This window comes from Sceloporus undulatus, chromosome 8 (genome assembly GCF_019175285.1).
Source record: "Sceloporus undulatus isolate JIND9_A2432 ecotype Alabama chromosome 8, SceUnd_v1.1, whole genome shotgun sequence".
Lineage (NCBI taxonomy): Eukaryota > Metazoa > Chordata > Lepidosauria > Squamata > Phrynosomatidae > Sceloporus > Sceloporus undulatus.
In genome coordinates this window covers 2,724,170-2,739,241 of record NC_056529.1, presented here as the reverse complement: position 1 = coordinate 2,739,241, position 15,072 = coordinate 2,724,170, and the positions used below count along the sequence as shown (strand labels likewise).

The following is a 15,072-nucleotide window of genomic DNA, read 5'->3' as shown; positions in this document are numbered from 1 at the left end:
AGGAAATACTGGGCAAATAAGAGGCACTCATTCGGTTTGGCACAGATTGAATACACCTGCAAACGCAAAGACCTTTCTGCCAAGCCAAGAAATGAGAAAAAGCCAGGCTTATTCTTCCAAACGCTCTCAGCCCGTGTATCCACGCAATGACATCATGTCCCCTCGAGGAGTCTGTAATTAATAGAAATAATTAACACTCGCGATAACGAATCGCAGCGCTGACTGGCAAAGCCAAAGACTTTCACTGAGTTTATGGAGCAGATGATGTTTTTGTGATTCAGAACAGGATAGTTTCACCGGATAGTTCATTTGCAAGAGGAATCAGCAACCTACAGCCTCGATGAGCAATATACTATAAACTCTCTGACACTCTTGCTAACACTTGTCACGCGAGAAGGTTTTTAAGACGGAGTTGACATAATGCCAGGACTTGGAAAAGTTACTTTTCTTGGGATTACAGAAAGGCAGGCCTGTTCCCGCAGAAGCAGCGCTTACATGATAGTTTGTAGGAAAGGTTCCAGCTATGACCAGGTTAGGCAATGCTTCCATATTCTCCAACATTTCTCAGATGAAAATGACCAAGCACGCAGCCAAGCAACATCAGAGTGGGGTCAGGATGGCAAAGGTTATTGTTGAGGAAGAACACAGAAACTAGAAGAGGCTGCAGCAGTTTGCTTTTGCCTGAGTCTAATTGGAAGGGCATGATTCCTCCGTCTCCTCTCCCTCACACCCAATGGATGTGATCTAAGGGGAAGGGGCTGGAGCTTAGTGGAGTTAGTCTGCATCTACATTGCAGAATTAATGCAGTTTGACACTGCCTTAACTGCCATGGCTCAATGCTTTGCAATCACTATAGTCAGCAACATGAAATCCACAAAGCAAAGGATCTTTCCAAGTGGCCAGGCAAAGGATCCCTTCCCATTGCTGCTGAGGTAGCTCTTGTCTGCAGGGGACTCTTTGAACCTTCCAATGACCTCCCTGCAAGTAGCCTGAAGGCCTGCAGTCACGTTAATGCATTGGGAGCCTACTAATAATAATTGGTCCCGCCTACAGGGTCATTAAGCTGGGCAGACAATGTGCCGGGTGCTCTTGCAACATGGATACTGGTGTGTCATCATCATAAGAGTCATGAGGCGCTGATGGTGAAGATGCACAGGGATCATCAGGGGCTGCTCCACAGCTCTGCATCTTCTTTTGGAGACCGTGGGCAGCATCCTGTTCCTGGCATGCATCATCAACATTTGTTGTTAACTGCCTTCAAGTCGATTCTGACACATGGCAACCTTGTGGATGAGACATCTCCAAGATCCTTTGTCCTCCATCTCTCTAGACAATTGGCTCCAGTGCCCATCTGCTCTCATGTTCATTTAGGAGGAATCCAGGATCTCTTTGTGCAAAAGCTGTTGCCTGGCTTAGCAAGATGGCACCAGGTGTAGCTTCACCCTCACAACTCAAACAACCTCAGCATGGCAGGGGGGGGACTGGGACGGCTCCATCACCCAGCTGGTAGCTGGTGCCATCCTGGATTCATAACTACATTGCCAGAACTTCAGGCCCCAACAGGATCTCAGCTTTGCAAAGTAACTTTTCCAAGCATGGGTCTCTACTGCTGTGAAGCCTGATTTAATCACTTCCTCCAACGAAAGCCACCAAAATGTCTTTCCCTTGGCAACGCTCCAGTCACTGAACCCAATATTTTCAGGCTTTTTCAGAAACTTAATTGGGATTAATCCCACCACAGTTTCTGGAGTCACTCTGGTGCTTCACTTTCCTCTTATCAGGCGGGCACAGCTATGGCACCTTTCGATGCCAGGCTTGACATTGCTACCCTGGGAATAATCAAAACCTTTTGCAATCACTTTGAATCTAATGAATCGAAAAAGGAGTCTGCCAGGTTGGGCGAGTTCTTCTCATCAGTTCTCATGACACCGAGTCTCTTCGATGAGATTGGCGTCTCCCCTCTCTTATGATTCATGCATACTCTTGACTCCACAGAGAATATTCTGATTGCCAATGTTTCTCAATAGTTTCTGCACATCACTCCTTGGGCAGCTTGCCAGGTCTTCCTCGCCTTGCAGGTGGATCCATTTGGGTTTAGGAAAGTGATGCTCAGCCTGATGGAGAGAAGATGGAGGAGAGACATAGTTGCTCTCTTTAAGGAAGGGACAGGCCTGTTCTCTGCTGCCCCAGCGGGTAGGATCTGGTCCTTCAAAAAGGATATGGACAATCTGGAGCATGTCCAGAGGAGGGCAACTGAAATGGTGAAGGGTCAATGAAGCCCTATGAGAAGAAACTTAGGGAGCTGGGGCTGTTCAGTATGGAGAAAAAATGGTTAAGAGGTGATACGATAGCCCTTTTTAAGTATTTGAAGGGATGTCATATTGAGGATGGAGCAAACTTGTTTTCTGCTACTCCAGAGAATAGGACCCGGAACAATGGATGCAAGCTACAGGAAAAAAGATTCTATCTCAACATTAGGAGGAACATTAGTAAGAACTGTTTGACAGTGGAAGACACTCCTTCGGAGTGTAGTGGAGTCTCCTTCTTTGGAGGTCTTTAAACAGAGACTGGATGGCCATCTGTTTGGGGTGCTTTGAATGTGAGTTGCTGCATGGCAGAATGGAGTTGGACTGGGTGGCCCTTGTGGTCTCTTCCAGCTATATGATTTTAATGCCTTGAAGTTATAGGAAGGTAGCTTTCAATTGAACATTACATGGAATGTCTTGACAGTAAGAGAGGATGGCCAGTGGAATCAATTGCCTACAGCAGTAGTTCCCAACCTTTGCTCCTCCATTTGTTTTGGATCTCAGCACCCAGAAGCCTCAGACAATTTGGCCAACAGTCAGGAATTATGGGTGCTGAAGACCAAATCATATGGAGGACCAAAGGTTGGGAACTAATTCTCTACAGAGGTAGTGGAGTCTTCCTCTCTGGGTGTCTGCAAAAAGAGACCTTCTGATGGCAATGCTCTGGCTGGATTTCCTGCACTAAGCAGGGGGTTGGACTTCATGAATTTTGGGGGTCCCTTCCAAATCTAGGATTCAATGATTCTCAAGACAGAAAGAACCCCCCTCCCCTTAATGAGACAAATTAGTTCTGGCTACATGGTTTGCTTATAGTTAGCTTACAGTTGTAAACTGCTTAGAGACTGCTTAGTTCAGTATGAAGCGGTATATAAATGAAGCTGCTATTGCTATTGCTTGCAGGGACACCTTGACCCCAGAATAATATGGGAAGCAAACTCCTACACTCTATGTGGAACTGCCTCTGGAAATGTTTGTGGAGATGCCAGTGAATGCAAAAAGCTGTGGCCAGATTGTTAATAGGTCTGGTAATAGGAAACCTCTAACTCCCTTGTTGAAAAAGCTTCACTGGTTACTGGTTTGTATCTTGACAAAATTTAAAGTGCTGGTTATGCCCTTTAAAGCCCTGTTTGCTTGAGTCCAAATGATCTGAAAGATGGTATCTCCCTATATAAACCTGCTTGACTTTTAAGATCTTCAGGGAGAGCTTTCTATCCCACTGCCATCAAAATCATATTTGGTGAGGATGCAGGAGAGGTGTCTGCTCCCACATTTCACTGGCAGGCAAAGATTTATTTTTTAATTTAGGCAGGCCGTTGGCTCTTGACTCATGAGCCAAGACCTTCTGATGAGGTGTGCTGTGCTTTAATCTTTTTATCTGCATTTTAAATCGGTATTTGGCTGTTTTAATTTTGTGATTTTTATAGAGTGGTTATTTAATTGTTTTATTTAATGTTTGTATAATAAAGATTTTTGCTGCCCTTTGTTTTGATTTGCTGTAAGCTGCCCTCAGAGGGAAAAATAAAATAAAATCAACCTAACAAACCATACATGATTTCTAATCTTTCTAAGTGGTGGGGGTTGTTGTTGTGTGCCTTCAAGTCGTTTCCAATTTATGGTGACCCTAAGGCAAACCTATCATGGGGTTTTCTTGGCAATGTTTGTTCAGAGAAGGCTTGCCCTTGCCTTCCTCTGAGGCTGAAGAGTGTGACTTGCCCAAGGGCACCCAGTGGGTTTCCATGGCTGAGCAGGGATTAGAACCCAGATTTCCCAGAGTCATAGTCCAATGTTCAAACCACTACACAACACTGTCAGATTTATTCTGAATGAGTTTGTCATTGCCTTACTCTAAGTCCATTCATTGGGTTTAATGAGTGAGGACAAGTCAATCAGATTCAAGCCAAAATCTTCACCGTTTTCTTCCAAAGGGAAGGCCTTTGGGGACATATCTGACCATCCAGTTCAGGTTTCAACACAACTGGGAGCAGCTGGAGAGCAGTCAGGTCACTGGGGCACCGAATCCACTCCAGGTTTTAACACTCCTCTCCATGGTGCTGAATTCCATTTCTACATGGATTCAGCACTCTGGACAGCTCCTCTAAAGCTAGCCAGAGGCTGGCCTTGATTCGCTGCCCCACAGGAACCGCCAGTCGTCATGGAAGGCAGTCCACCCTTCTCAACCACAAAAATGCTTTCTTCCCCGACTCCTTTCAGAGGCTTTGCACCTTGGTGGTGGGTGAGGTGGGTCAAGGCATGGCAAAGTCACCACCCAGCTGCTGCCCCGTGCAAACAAGTCTGCGCACTTGCTTTGTTTATACGAGTGATCCTTTTGAGCCTTTTCCACTTGGGAGATTAGCAAAGGCTGAATAGGATAACCCCCTTCTCTCTTTCCCTCCCTGCCTCCATCTCTCTCCTTTTGGCACTTGGACTGGAAACGTTGCCCAACAAGAGGCCTGGTAATTCCTTCACAAAAGCTGAACTGAGGGAACTTGGGCACCTTCTGGAAGGCGTCACTTGAAGGATGGATTAGATGCAGAGCATCTTCCTCGCCCTGGAGCAGGCAGAACAAGTGTCTGCTGGCTCTGAAACGCCTGGTGGGTAATTGCAAGCAAGTGACTCAGGAGGAGCAATATGGAAATACCCAGCATTGCCCGAAGCCAGAAGGAAGGCTCTCTTTCCCCCCTGCAGACACACAGAGTCTTGTTCTTCCTGACACCAGCAGCTCCAGATGACGAGAATCTAGCACAGGCCTCCTACATGTTTTGCTCCTTGCAGTTTCACACCCAGTTTCATCTCGGCTGAATCCCCAGACTCACCTTTTCCATGCTGAGCTTTGCAAGGTTTCACGCCAAGGTTATGGAGAGGGCAGGGCAGGTGCCATCTTCTATGGAAGGGACATCAAGTGGATGGAGCCAGAGTCTGGCTTCAGCAATCTTTGAAAGGTGGTCAGCAATTGTTTTCCAAAACTAGGAAGCAGGGCAGCTTACAATATTAAAAAAACAGTACAGTTAAAAGCATACAAAAAGGTACATTAAAATAGAATTAAAATGACTTGAAGGCACACAACAACAACAACAACAACAACAACAACAACAGTCCTGACAATGCCTCCCATTGTCATAGGATATGGAATGTTCATCAGTTATTCCTTTTTTAGTATGATGCATTACAAGGTTTCTGAATTGGCTTAGAAAAACAATTGATCTTTGTAGATCCACACATTCTTTAAACTGTCATCCTGAGACATGGAATTTAACTAATGGTCAATGTAGTTGGATTCTGTGTGCTCTTACTGTTCCCAAAAGAATTCTGCTCCAAGGTTGGGAAAGAGAAAAATTCACTATTATTCAATGGTCCGAAGTTCTACTTTTGGTATTCGTGAACAGATTTTTTTTTTTAAATAGACACTTCCTTCAAAAAAGTATGTTTTTGGAAGTAACAGTCAGCTTATACCAATGTGTACGTTTAGCTCATGCTCACATCCTATACAGTACTACCCTTCCTGCCTTTCTTCCTCCCTCTCTCACACTCACTCTCCTTCTTTCATTCCTTTCTGCCTTCTTCCTCCTTTACTCCCTCTCTTTACTTTCTCCCTCTCTCCTTCCTTCCTTCCTCTCTCACTCTTCTTTCTTGTCTCTCTCTCTCTCTCTCCTTCCTTCCTTCCTCCCTTCCTTTGTCTGCCCGCCTGTTATTCTTTGTAAATCATTCTTTTAAAAAGTCAGTATGTACTTTTTAAAAGCATATAAATATATAAAACTAATATAAATAAGGGAGAACAGCACTTTACACAATAAAACCATTCTAAAATCAGATAGAACTAAAGAAGGGGAGATAAGGAGGAGGAACTGATAGCTCATGTTTTCCCCAATACTGGGATCCAAAGGGGCATACAAATCTGTCTGTCTAGGGGTGAATGTGTCTGAGTTTGTTCTTGCGTTGACGTTCCCCCTTAGCCCTGAACCGAGTGGCCTTAGGAAATGCACTCTCGCCCTGCCTCCCTCTCTTTCTTGGCCTCTGTTCCCTATTTTTGCTGAGTGACTCAGGCCACTTTGCTGCATGACTCAGGGTGCAGGAAAGCTGCAGAAAGAGGAGGCACACTGGCCAAGAAGCCTCCTGGGACCTGTCACGAATTCTCCACTCTTTCCACTATCCAGCACATTCATACCTGCAAACATAGGGACCATGGAGAATTGCATCCTGTGCCAGTCTTCTCCCTCTCAGCCTTTGTGGGTCTCAATAAAAGAAGCAGAGATTCCACATGATATTACCATCTCATTGAAAATGGAGTCATAGTGCTATAACTGTGTAGTGTAAAAAGGTGTCTTGTCCAAACTACAGGATGTGGGGGTCTTATCTACTGGGAAAGGGTCCCTGGTCACATTTGACAGGTTGTCCAAAGGTTCCTGGCATTGCATTGCGGATAACCTCCCAGTTTGTGATTAGAAACTGATTCAAACTGGCTAGCTTCTTCTCTTGGGTCAGTGTCAGTTCCTTGTTCCCAAATTGGCCGTGAGCTATTGTTTTTGTTTCATTTTATTTCATTATTTGCTCACATTTCAATCCCGTCCTGCGCCCCCAGGACCATTTGTCATTCCCTAGGTAGATAACGTTCGCATCCTCTTGCAAATGTTATTTCTTTTCCACTTTGTTGCTGTTTGGCTGCCAATATTTTACAATCCTTGCAACAATTATTAAAATAATAATAATCTAGTCACACGGGGGGTTCTCTGGATAACTGATTAAAGAAGCTCTTCCATCAAATAAAATGTCAAAGTCTTTTTTTGGGGGAGAGAGAGAGAAACAGACATGCACAATGCTTGCAGTACCCCACAGTTGAGAGATAGCCAAGATCCACTATAAATTAGGCACTGGGGAAATGGGAAACCAGAAAGTGTTGAGACTGCAATAAATTCATCCCCTGGAAAACGTGAGGGTGTTCCAACCCTGTCTACCAATCAGAAAATGGGATTTCTAGGAGCCCCCAAATACACCCTCTTTGCAAACAGGTCTTGTGTAAACTGACATCAAGGATTGAAAGTTGAGTTACCTCTGCGTGGCTCCTGGCCACATCGGCTGTCACCAAGATGTCTGCGTGAGAGAAAGAAATCAACAATGGCAAACACACACACATACACACATGCATCTCTTGTTGAAAAAGTGAAAACTTTGCAGAAAACACCTGAGTCACTTTTGAGCAGTTAAGGCAGACTCAGCATAAGCCTGGTTAATAGGGAGAGTTGGCTCATATTTGGCCTCCGTCCCACACAGCTCTCCGTTTCTCTTGCTCTCCCTGCCACACGGTCATATAAAAACTGTGAGCAGGAATTAAAATGCACAATGTGGCCTTTTTCTCTGGAGGTTGACCTCATTTTCTATGACTTGTGTGCGACTTGAATGGGAAACCCCAGATAGAATATAATGAAACTCTCTGTCTCTTCCAAAGTGGTGTTGCAGGATAGAAAGGCAACCCCTTCTGGACAGGTGAAAAAGTGTGCAACCCTAGACAACCAAAGTGTGGGGACTGAGATGGTGGTGCATGCATAGATACCTGCATTATTCTGCAAAGATGAAGATCCCCCACCCTGTTTCTCTCCTGGGTTTGCTGCGATCAGCCTCTGCACACAATTTTTGCAGCGCTGACATTGCTGTTTGTGTTCAGCTTCTTGTCAGGAGCTTTCGCTCCTCATCCCAGCAGTGCAGTTTCTGAGTTCTTCCTTTCAGACTGTCTGGGGCCATGAAAACGTGCCTGCTAACCAGTTATGAAAAGCAAAGCAAATTAAAGTGAACAGGCTGAGATGCCTATCGCCAACAAAAGTGTAGGCATAGCCAAAAGGAAAGGAAACTTTTGCAAAGAACCCCAGAGCTGCTTCTCTCAGATCCTCGGCTCCAGGGCTTCATTTGACTCTGGTTTCACTGGCCTAGAAGAAACCCTGAATCAGTGCCTCACCTAAAGATAAATAAAAACCAAGAGTGCTGTTGACTTCACTCAACCGATCAAGACAAGATCAAGGAAACTGATGAACTAGCTCTTCTCTGTGTGCCCCCCCCCCCCCCCCGTATATATAGCAAACACTTGTAGACAATTCAAAAAGGATGTTGAGAAGCTGGAGCATGTCCAGAGGAGGGCGACCAAAATGGTGAAGGGCCTGGAAACCATGCCCTATGAAGAGAAACTTACGGTACTGGGTATGTTTAGAAGAGAAGGTTAAGAGATGACATGACAGCCATGTTAAAGTATTTGATGTCATATTGAGACTGGAGCAAGCTTGTTTTTTGCTGCTCCATAGAACAGGACCTGGAGCAATGGATGCAAGCTACAGGAAAAGAGAGTTCATATAAACATTAAGAGGAATTTTCTGACAGTAAGAGCTGTTCGATGGTGGAAGATGCACCCTTGGAGAGTGGTGGAATTTCCGTCTTTGGAGGTCTTTAAGTAGAGGCTAGATGGCCACCTGTCAGGTATGCCTTGCTTGAGAGTTCGTGCATGGCAGAACAAGAGTTAGACTGGATGGCCCTTGGAATCTCTTCCAACTCTAAGAGTCTATGCACCTCACACAAGAAGAGGTTGATCCACAGCAGCAGGCGCTGCTTCTGTCTTCCAGGCCTGCCTTGCAAACGCATGGGCAGAGCAACACAACTTTTCGCAGGCCTGGTCAGAAAGGAGCTGGAGGAGCCCAGAGGCTGCATAGCAACACCAGCTGATGAGGCTCATTCCAAGCTCCTGGCTTAAATGCTTGGCTCCTTCCCTTGCCTTTGCCTCCCTCTTCATCCCCATCCCACACAAATATGGAGAGATAAGATAACTTGCTCTCTTTTGGGTTGAGACAGGGAGTGACTAATCCTCAGGCTATCTTCTCCGCTGGACATGGGGCATGGAAGTTAAGAGTGCATGAAGGAAACCTGGAAAGAAGGGAAGTCGTTTCTTTGTAACTCAGAGGTCACATGGCTCTGTATCAAAGTGGCCATCAGACCCTTCGGGCCGCGCACATCGGGCAGTAAAGTGGCAATAATCTGATTAGTTCTTATTGGGTGGAATCCCATTGGTTAGTCCCAGCTAGACTAAACCTAATCCCATGCCTTCCTGAGTTACTTGGCAAAGAAATAATCCCTCACTCTTGTCAAGCTGCAGGGGGTGAGGAAGGCAGAAGAATCCCATCTCCTGGGAGTAAGAAAGGTATACCTGGCATGTATCTGTGTGCCTTGTTCACGGAGCCAGGTTTAAATGTAGTTGCTAACCCCACCTAGAGTGGACCTATTTTTATTTTTGTTCCAGAATAAAACAAATACTAAGAAAAGAAGAAGAAAAAAAAAGGGAAACCAGTTCATGGACCCTGGAACATCAACTGGATGTTTTGAGCTCTTGCAAGACTTGGATATGTGGGACTAAAGCCCTGCAAAATGAACTGGTAAAAGTTTAGTCTTCTTAGACTGAAGTAGTTGAGTCTTCTTAGAAATTACCCATCAGGAATGTACTAAACGATCAAGTGCAGACAAAAAGATTTATTAGGACAGTGATTGTCCTTGAGCCCTCCCAGGAATAGCAAAGACGGGCATGCTATCTATCCTATGCATGCTTACTTGCGAATAAACACCAAGTAATGCGTAGAATGCACTGAATGCATGGAAGATATTTCCAAGTACCATACTGTGCTGCTTCAGCTACTGTCACACTGCAGGAATAAAGCAGCTTGACACCGCTTTACCTGCTATAGCTCAATGCAATGAAATTCTGGGATTTGTGCTTTGTTGTGGCACCAGAGTTCTCCAAGAGACACGGCTAAATATCTCGCAATTACAAATCCCAGATTTTGATAGCATGGAGCCAAGGTAGTGAAAGGGGTGTCAAGCTGCATTATTTCTGCAGTGCAAATGCAGCCTCCATTGCTTTTGCTATTCTGAGGACAGGCTTACACCCAGACCTCTTTTTTTGGGAAGGTGATGGCATCATCCAGGCATGGTGGGAAGCCTAGAAAAGCTTCTATCGCTTTTAGTCATCTATGGGAAGAACGAGAAAAACTGGAATCTCGGCTGAATGGTGCTTGTGGGGGTGGAAGTGGGGGGGGGGGAGAAGAAAGCCCAGCAAGCTGCAGCAGGCAGAAGCAAAGCTCCTCAGATCCAAAGGGAAAAAAGCAGCTGGTAGGCAGGCACATCTGGCCAGGGTTTGGAGGCACCTTGGAAGCCCTGTGGCCTCAAAACTGGTGCAAATGTTGATTCGGGACATGCTTTCCTTCCCTCGAATGCTGTAGTAAGGGAATGGGAGGTCTCCTTCTTTGCTGGGCAGACAGAGAGATTATCACCGGGGAAGGAGGCACTTTTCAAGTGGGCTCCTGGTGAGAAAAGGCCCTGGAGTTAAGGGACTAAGGCGAACCCATTCTGGGGTTTTCTTGGCAAGGTTTGCTCAGAGGAGGTTTGTCATGGCCTTCCCTTGAGGCTGAGAGATTGTGACTTACCCAAGGTCACCCAATGGTTTACATGGTCGAGCTGGGAATCGAACCTTGGTCTCTAAAGTTGTAGTCCAATACACAGACTACTATGCGACGCTGGCTCTTTCTGCCCCTGACCCAATGATGGCCTGACTATTCCTGACCAGAGCTGTGTCCAAAGCCTTGGATAGGAAAGCTTTCTTTCATCTCCTTTGGAGAGATCAGTGCCAAAGCTCGAATATATTCATTTCTTTCAGACTTTAATGCCCAGAATCCACCGGTTAGCCTTGCTTGGTGCAAGGGATTTCCAGCAAAGTCCATATTTGCTGTTGTTGTGTGCCTTCAAGTCATTTCCGACTTATGGTGACCCTAAGTCAAACCTATCATGAGTTTTTCTTGACCCAATTTGTTTAGAGGTTTACCATTGCCATCATCTGAGGCTGAGAGAGTGTGACTTGCCTAAGGTCACTAAAGTGGGTTTCATGGCCGAGTTGGGAGTCGAATCCTGGTCTCCAGAGTTATAGTCCAATACTTAAACTATTATGCCATGCTGGCTCCTTCCCATGTACCACAACAACATTGGGCTATGTTGCTCTTTGACAAAAATAAAATACAATAAAATAATAATAATAATTTCCCCAAATTACTCATCTGGAATTAAATAGAGTCTAGAAAAGTAACTTTTGCAAGCATCAGCCACAAGACGGCTCCTGTTCAGACGTTGTTCTGGGGCCATTTAAAAAATTATTTCTTTTGCAGGACTTCTTGGGAAGTTTTCTTCCTCAGTGCCAAGCCCACAGCAAGCTTCTGGACCCTGGTTTGTCTTTTTGGCTGCTTCCCTTTCTTTGCAGGTCCTTCTTGGTTGTTTGATGCAACAACAGCAGTGTGTTGCGTGCGCCAACCCACCCTAGCAAGCAGTGAGCAAAGATCAGCAGACAAATCACGGCTGTGGACAGTCCTGATGAAGTCATGATCATGGAGCCTGAAGGCCATACCTGATGATCAAACATCAACCCATCCAAAGACACTTCTTGGAGGGAGATCTTGACAGATTGTGACGGCAGGAGGAAACTGAGAGTTGTTTGAATTATACAACCTGAAAACTATACATTGCTTCATACTGGAGATTTCCAGTTCCACTACAGTTAGATGACTGACTGGAATACAAGTATTTAGAACATGGGCATCTTAACCAAAGGGACATCCTTAGAAGACACCAAGGAAAGTTGTCTCAGGACCAGTTTAGTGGAAAAAATGATTTTGTTTGTGATGCAATGGAGTGGCAACATCTGAGGATTATGTTAACCTTGTACCTTCTTTTCTCTTTTGTCAATATCATATGCAAAAGTAGACTTTTCTTCCATGCTGGCTTTGTGATGGACTTTTTTAAAAAAAAAAACAAGCCCTATAATGTTTTTAAAGCACTTTAGAGCATTTTCAAATGCTCTGAGTAGATCATGACCTTGGTTTTTCAATTTTTGTACAAAGCTAGTTACTAAACAAAACTGAAATCTTAGGCAAAATTTTACTGCCCTTTGTTTTCAAATCATGCCTACTGTCATAATGAATGCCAGGTATGTTCTTACTCTTTTTGCTCGCCATTTATGTATTTTGGAGCTCTAGAAATTGAGGATTTCCCTCATTAACTAATTTGTTCTGAACCAAGAACTAGATTTTTGGGCTTTTATTTGTGCATCAGAAAAGGTTTTATTTTCAATCTCCTGATGCCGGCTGTACTGTATAACTCACAAAAGTTTCTCTTCTTTGCTTTGGCGGCCATGAAAATTTGGACAAAATGTATTGCTGACATTGCAATTGATTGTTCTGGGGATGTTCTTATCTAATGACAGCTTCAGTTGGGAGTGTTTTAATCTTAGTTGTTCTTGCGTGCCTTGAACTTGTTTCCAGCTTACGGTGACCCTAAGGTGAACCCATCAGGGTTTTTTCTGGGGCTGTGAGTGTGTGACTTGTCCAAGGTCCCTCAATGGGTTTTCATGACAGAGCGGGCAGTCAAACCCTGGTCTCCAGAGTCCAATGCTCAAACTGCTTTACAACACTGGCATGGTGGATTTTCAAAGCATTCTAGATGTATATGTGATTTACTGTATTCCATGTTATACTTTTTACCTATTGGTCCAAGCATTAGTAAACAGATAGTGTGACTTCAAGGCATAAAGAAAACTACTACTTCCACTACTACATGAGAAGTGCGAGGAACATTGCGACATCTAACTGCGTTGAGCCCCTCTTCTCCAAAACGCCTTTTCACATGAGCCATTTGGGGATGTGGAAAGGCCACATCTTCCTCTGTTGACATTGGCCTCATCCCCACAGACACTGGGCATGAGAGGCTTTGTACACAAGTGTCTTTCCCAATCTACCTTCCCTTTTCTTTTCCAAGGACAGCACCATTTTAACAGCCTTAAACAACTGCCTGGCCTTACACTTGCAGCTGACCATCGTTTCCCAAGGGTTTGGCAGCTACAGAACAGCCTTTGTTACCACCTCAAATTAAAACTGAAGGGTGTGTGTGTGTTTGTGTATGAACTTCAACAAAATCAAGCATGTGTGTGCCATGCTCCAGTTCAGAAATCCATGCAGCCAGCACTGTGTTTTTCCAACATACACCAAGCCTTTCTCATGCTCCAATCCCAAATAAACTCCATTCTGTAGTCATCAAATAGTCAGTCCTAGCTGGGCTGTTTTGTGCTTTCTTCTCACCTTCAGGTTTTTTTTTTCCCTTGAGCAGTGATGATTTTAATTTGACTTTCCAGCTATGGAGGACTTCTAAATACTGTATAAAATTACCTTCAGGCTATTGGGTTCCATCTCCAAGGCATCTCATTATGTGTTGTTGTGGATTTCTATGTCTGAGTGGGGATTTGAACCCTGGTCTCAGGAACTGTAGTCTGGCACTCAAACCAGTTGGTTCTACCAGCAGCCTATGTTCAACTGTTGTGAGCTTTCTTGTGTCCCAAATTGGGGAAAAGGCCTCGGGGTCATTACCTCTGTGACTCAACTTTAGGCACAACCGCTGGGACTCGGAGCCACAAGTTCCCTTTGTGGGGCCTGGAAGGGGAGCTTCCATATTTGCCCAAAGAGGGTTATGTTCTGGGTGCTACTCCAGGGCTCCCAAGCACCCAACTTTGAATAGTGTCATTAATATACAAGATCTTTCCTGCCAAGAGCTATAGAGATCTGCAAAGACGAAGTGGGGAAAATGGTAGAGAACCAAAGGATATAAGAGAAGAAACATCAGGAAGAGGGTCATTATTTCACAATTGCTTGCTGGTGAAGAAGAAGGGGTTACGCAGGAAATGGAAAGAGCTGTTGTTACTCAAGTAGCCACCAGACCAGGAAGGAAGGAGGGCATGAAAATCAGCTGGGCCTCCCTTCTCTACATCTATCTCCTTGCCTTTGCAAACGGCTGAGTGAAATAGTGTAAGCGGATCTCTTTTGGGGACATAGCCACACTACTGTGGGGGGAAAATATTTGCAGTTATTCATCCCCTGCTTGAAAAATGGGTTTCTTGACAGTTGGGGAACCCCCTTAAGAAGCGTAATAGAACAGCAAGAATTTTGTGCAATTTTCTGCTTGTGTTCGATGTTCCAAAGCATTGCACTGGAATTATCTAGGAATCTCTAGGTCCTCCAGTGCAACACTGCCAAAAGTCGAGCATAGAGTTGTGCTGGAGGACCTAGAAGTTCCTAGAGAAAATACTTTCCCAGGCATTTGTAGGTGCTTCAACATGATTCTATAGTCAACCTCTGGCAGATGCTGACCACAAAGTTGCACTGGAGGACCTTGAATTTCCTAGAGAGGTGCTCTCTCAGGTTAAAAGAAAAGTGCTTTGTATTTGCGGTTTCCCCATATTCATTGGGGTCCTTCTCCCTGAACCCCATTGAATGTGGCGGGACCACTATATACACAATCTTTTAAATAATTTTGTGCATGAAACAAAGTTTGTGTACAATGAACCATGAAAAAATAAAGGGGGTCAGTACGTCAGTCACCCACCTGGACCATTTCGGAGTTTGGAATATGCTGGATTTCTGAATTCTGGCTAAGGAAGGCTCACCCTGTACAGCATCAATGCAATAATTTAAGCATTTAAGATTTGGTTTTGATGGGACTTGCAGTTTGCAGGGCCGGCGTGTTACCTTTTACAAGCCATTATCAAGGGAAGATCTGTTTTCCTCCTCCGATGCCTGAAACACTGGGTAATTGGTTCAATTCGTCGGGTGCAAATTAACATCTAATTAAAAACACGCCTTTTCATCAAAATTTAACCCCCTGGGAATAACACTCTTAAAACTCTTCCTTCCAGACAATTAATCTTTGACTT

The 15,072-nt window shown here is 44.7% G+C and overlaps 1 protein-coding gene across 1 annotated transcript in view; it reads right to left on the bottom strand.

Annotated features, from left to right (window-relative positions):
* LOC121914285 (fibulin-7-like) overlaps positions 1 to 15,072 on the bottom strand; it is a 106,210-nt gene that overhangs the window by 82,699 nt on the left and 8,439 nt on the right. The window contains exons 4-5 of the mRNA XM_042437576.1: positions 7,351 to 7,391; positions 5,120 to 5,285 (exon numbers count right to left, since the gene is read on the bottom strand). The gene's annotated coding sequence lies outside the window, so the exon portion shown is untranslated. The remainder of the gene's footprint in view (positions 1 to 5,119; positions 5,286 to 7,350; positions 7,392 to 15,072) is intronic.